The 5,494-nt window shown below is 44.0% G+C and overlaps 1 non-coding gene across 1 annotated transcript; it reads left to right on the top strand.

Moving 5' to 3' along the window:
• Positions 1–4,810: 4,810 nt before the first annotated feature.
• Positions 4,811–4,884, top strand: trnai-aau (transfer RNA isoleucine (anticodon AAU)). The gene has a single exon. It is a non-coding gene; the product is annotated as a tRNA-Ile (tRNA).
• The last annotated feature ends 610 nt before the right edge of the window (positions 4,885–5,494 follow it).

The following is a 5,494-nucleotide window of genomic DNA, read 5'->3' as shown; positions in this document are numbered from 1 at the left end:
GACCCCGAATCTGTCGATCACACAAGCACCGGCATTCGGATCGAATAGGATCGCGGTACCTATCGTGAATTAAGTAATCCTACATAGAAACTCATTGTAAGAGAATAAATAAAGCAGGGACAGGGTTCAGTGAACTCTTGCGTGGCATTAGAGCAAAGCCCAAGGGAAGGGAACAACCGTCTCTGGAGTGTTTCAGAGACAGCAAATTTAAGGGTGGTTTTAGACTTGGAGCCACCACTGGTTTAGTTGGACTCACCAAAGGCGTACTGGATTCGTGGTTTCTTGGTTGACGAAAACCAAGGCATTGAGGCGGACTGTCCAATGCGGGAGGGGACCTCCGGAGGTAAGAAAGCAAGTCAAAGAGATAAAATAACGGTACTGTGTGTGTGTGTGTGTGTGTGTGTGTGTGAGAGAGAGATGAATACTTTTCCAGTTACTCTAAAAATGCGCTCCGACAAGAGCAAACAAAAGGACAGTCCACACAGTACTTGAAATGGCCAACCAAAAATGCAATACATGCGAAATAATTACGTCCTCGCGTGTGTAAAGCAGTTAGAATTGTGGATCAAGGAATGTGGTTTACCTGGGGGAGGAAGATTTAGTAAATGACAGGTGGAAATATTGAGGTCGATGATGGAGTAGAGAGAGGAGAAAAGGACGGGAAAAATAAAACATTTGAATTGGAACGCTTATAACATGAGGCAGATATCAGTGAAAGGAAATCTCGAGTAGGTGATAGATCAAGTCCACGTACAAACACCAGCACACATGCAGACGCGAGCGTAAAACAATCTAACGATGCTGTACAGTGTCCTGATTAAGTTTCATATTCTGACTTTTTTGACTGCCCTCCGAGACCAACAGCTCCCCTACGAGATCCGCCTGGCCGAAGGTTCCACGTCAGTGGCCAAGGCCTCATGGTCTGCTGAATCACCAGTCGCACGCCAGACCTGCAACCAATTGAAGCAAGAAGCTCAAAAGAAGGAATTCCACTCCAAGATGGAAAGGCATCCAGATGCTGGAATCTGAAACCAAAAGAGAAAATGCTGGAAAATCTCAGTAGGTCTGCCACCATCTGCAAGGAGATAAAAGAGCTGACGTTTCGAGTCTAACTGACCCTTTGTTAAAGACAAAAAAGGGGAGAATTAGGGAGTTATTTACACCAGGCTGAGAGAAGGTGAGTCAAGGCTTCTGATGCAAAGGTGATAATGACAGTGCACGGAGAGAGAAAAGGGAGATGAGGAGCCGTGAATGACCAAGGCTGAAGCTAGTGCTATGTGACAAAATATGTGGGGGATGGGTGAAGCAGATGCAAAATTGAAAACAGAGGAGAAGCGTAGCAAAGGGGGAAGAGGAGAGGAAAGCTGGATTGACAGTGTGGGAAGCGACAGAATGAGAGACTGTCAAGAAATAAGAGGTACGGTACAGAACAGGGAAATAACATAAATAAAAAGGTAATTAAGATAAAATTATCCGAAGTTGTTTGAATTGCACAACTTCAGACAATTTTACTTCAATATTTTATTGATTTTTTTTATCATTTCACCTGCAATATCATAGAGCCATTAGATAAAACAAAGTCCTCGGTCGAACTCGTTCATTACGAACATATAACCTCAACTGATTCAGCCACGATTGCATGCACTTGACTCATGTCTCTCTAACCCCTTCCTATTCAAATACGCGTCTAAATTCCTTAAAAGAATTGGAATTGAACCAGCCATCAACAGCTCGTCTGGCAAATTTTTGCTGACACGCAACATCCCCTGCATGAAGCCGTTGCTCCTCACTGCATTTCGAATTCTCACTCGACCACAACAGATTTATACCCTCTCGTTCGGCACTGCCCCACCTGATCGAAAAGAACTTATCTACTTACCCGATTCATGCCCCTCATGATTGAAAATCCTCCATAAGATCAGCTCCCAGCCTCTGACGCGCAGGGCAAAATAACGAGAGAGTGTTCAGCCTGTAAACAAATATCGTCTGGAGAAACGTACCTTCAACGATCGCTCACTGTGCTTCTGAAAACTCACAGACCTTTGGTGTCAGGGTTATGTGCTGCTGATAAACTGCTGCGAACCTTATGCTAAATGTATTTGAATTGTAATCTAACAGTGGGATTCTTTCTGCTCTCGAAGGATGAAGTTGTTTTAGAGTCAGCAACAGCGCAGAACTCAATTGCACGTTTTGCTCAATGAGTCATGTTGCTTATGCACCTTTTCCATTTTCAAATGTAGGATGTAGCTTTCTGTCAGATGCTGTCATCTTTGCAGCTGATCTGTCGCTGAAAAACGCTACGGGAAGGCGTGATAACTTGCTAAATATGCTGTCAAACGAAGATTGCAAAAGCAACATGAGTCATTGAGCAAAACGTGCAACTGAGTTCTGCGCTGTTGCTGACTTCGGAAAAGTCAATGATTTTTTTTTGAAAAGCTATGCAATGAAAGGAAATACGACAGACGATCGTGCGATCGATAACAAATCAGAATATGAATAGCCGCTGTGTTTCAGAGCACCAGCAATATAGGCATTTGCTTTCAGCTACCAGCGGCGTTTTACGATAAGCTTAGCTAGTCAGAGCGTGGGTTCAATCCCCACACTAACCGTCTCGTTACCTGTGTTGTGTCAAGTTTCGAGTCTTTTACTTGAACTGCCTGCAAGAACTTGTCACATGATCGATTTAAACGTGTATTTATTCGAAAGACGACCATCGCTGTCATAGAACATCAACTCGTTGGTCCTATGCCGGATCTCAGCTGCGTTGCTGTATTTTCAAACAATGTGTCCCACGAAACCACAAAATCACCAAGCAGAAAGCCTCACCGGCGCAATAAAACATTTGACAGGGATAGACGCACAACTCGATCACCGTACCCATGATGACTGGTGGATGTTGTCTGCAGCAAATCAATCAGTCCCAATTGTTTTCACAAAGAAATGCAAAACGTGAAATACATAAAGTATTAAGTCGACCTGGCACAGTCTCGGAGGAGAACCAGAATTCAGGCTTCAATTCACTTCAAAGATTCGTTCAACTCATTTTCCTGGATCTCTGTTACTACATTTCCCGCGACTTCCAGAGGGAATTCATTCGCTTGCTCACCTCTCATGCATCGACACTGGAGTCATCATATACCCAGCAATATCACAGAGTCATTAATAAAAGCAAATTACTGCAGATGCTGGAATTCGAAACCAAAAGAGAACATGCTGGAAAATCTCAGCAGGTCTGGCACCATCTGCAAGGAGAGAAAAGAGTTGACGTTTCGAGTCTAACTGACCCTGTGTTAAAGATTTTGAAAAAAGGGGAGATTTACAGAGCTATTAACACCAGGCTGAGAGAAGGTGAGTCAAGGCTCCAGATGCAAAGGTGATAATGACAGTGCACGGAGAGATTAAAGGGAGATGAGGAGCCGCGAATGACCAAGGCTGAAGCCAGTGTTACGTGACAAAATATGTGGGGCATGTGGAAAACAGAGACAAAATGGAAACCAGGGGAGAAGCGTAGCAAAGCGGGCAGAGGAGAGGAAAAATGTATTGACAGAGTGGGAAGCGACAGAAAGAGAGACAATCAAGAAATAAGAGGTACACAACAGTGAGAAAAACGCAAATAAAAAAAGGGAAGTAAAATAATTGAAATAAAATTATCTGAAGTTGTTTGAATTTAACAACTTCAGACAATTTTACGTCATTATTTTATTCACCTCTTTTATCATTTCACCTGCAATATCATAGAGCCATTAAATATGGACAGCACTGAAAACACAATCTTCGGTCTGGCTCGTCCATTCCGAACAGATATCCTCAACTGATCCAGCCACGATTGCATGCACTTGACTCATGTCTCTCTAAACCATTCCTATTCAAATACACATCCAAATTCCTTCAAAGTATTGGAATTGTACCAGCCATCACCAGCTCGTCCGGCAACTTATTGCAGACACTCACCACCCTTTGCGTGACGCCATTGCTCCTCACTGCCTGTCGAATTCTCACCCTCCCACACCAGATTTATACCCACTCGTGCTGCACTGCCCCACCTGAGCGAAACGAACTTATCTATTTACCCGAAAAATGCCCCTCATGATTGAAAAACCTCCATAAGGTCAGCTCCCAGCCTCTGACGCGCCAGGCAAAATAGTGAGAGAGTGCTCAGCCTGTAAGCGTTTGCACCTTTTCCATTTTCAAATGTAGGATGTAGCATGCTGTCTGAAGCAGTCATCTTAGCAGCTGATCTGTCGCTGACAAACGCTGCAGGAAGGCGTGATAACCTGCTAAATATGCTGTCAAACGAAGATTGCAAAAGCAACATGAGTCATTGAGCAAAACGTGCAATTGAGTTCTGCGCTGTTGCTGACTCTAAAGCAACTGCGTCCTTCGGGAGCTGAAAGAATCCCACAGTTGGGTTCCAATTCCAATGCATTTGGCATAAGGTTCGCAGCAGTTTATGAGCAGCACATAACCCTGACTCCAAAGGTCTGTGAGTTTCCAGAAGCACAGTGAGCGATCGTTGAATGTACGTTTCAAGCAGATGAAATTTGTCAACATGACAAGCTGCAGCTGAGCTGGTGGCATTGCGATTGAAATTGCATGCGTCCGAACATTGTGCTTAATTTTGGATATCAGAGCAAATGGTTAGCTCGAGTGTGCGCGTTCGGAAAAGTCAATTTTTTTTTGTTAAAAAACTTTGCAACGGAAGGAAATACTTCAGACGATCGTGCGATCGATTGCAAATCAGAAAACGAATAGCCGCCGTGGTTGTGAGCGCAGGCAATATAAGCCTTTGTTTTGACGGAAAGTCAATGTAGGTCGGTTAGCTCAGCTGGTTAGAGCGTGGTGCTAATAACGCCCAGGTCGTTGGTTCAATCCCCACACTGACCATGTGCAGCGCTCGAATCGTCAACTGTGCTGTGTCAAGGTTTTCCGTGGCTTTTGCTTTCACCGTCTGCAAGAACTTGTCACATGATCGATTCAGATGTGTATTCATTTGAAAGCCGACCATTGCTGTCATGGAACATCAACGCGTTGGTCCTATGCCGAATCTCAGCTGCGTTGCTGTATTTCCAAACAATGTGTCCCACCAAACCACAAAATCACCAAGCAGAAAGCCTCACCGGCGCAATAAAACATTTGACAGGGATAGACGCACAACTCGATCACCGTACCCATGATGACTGGTGGATGTTATCTGCAGCAAATCAATCAGTCTCAATTGTTTTCACAAAGAAATGCAAAACATGAAATATATAAAGTATTAAGTCGACCTGGCACAGTCTCGGAGGAGAACCAGAATTCAGGCTTCAATTCACTTCAAAGATTCGTTCAACTCATTTTCCTGGATCTCTGTTACTACATTTCCCGCGACTTCCAGAGGGAATTCATTCGCTTGCTCACCTCTCATGCATCGACACTGGAGTCATCATATCCCCAGCAACATCACAGAGTCATTAATAAAAGCAAATTACTGCAGATGCTGGAATTCGAAACCAAA

Source organism: Hemiscyllium ocellatum, unplaced genomic scaffold (genome assembly GCF_020745735.1).
Source record: "Hemiscyllium ocellatum isolate sHemOce1 unplaced genomic scaffold, sHemOce1.pat.X.cur. scaffold_710_pat_ctg1, whole genome shotgun sequence".
In the NCBI taxonomy this organism is placed as follows: Eukaryota; Metazoa; Chordata; class Chondrichthyes; order Orectolobiformes; family Hemiscylliidae; genus Hemiscyllium; species Hemiscyllium ocellatum.
This window is presented reverse-complemented; position numbering and strand designations above follow the sequence as displayed.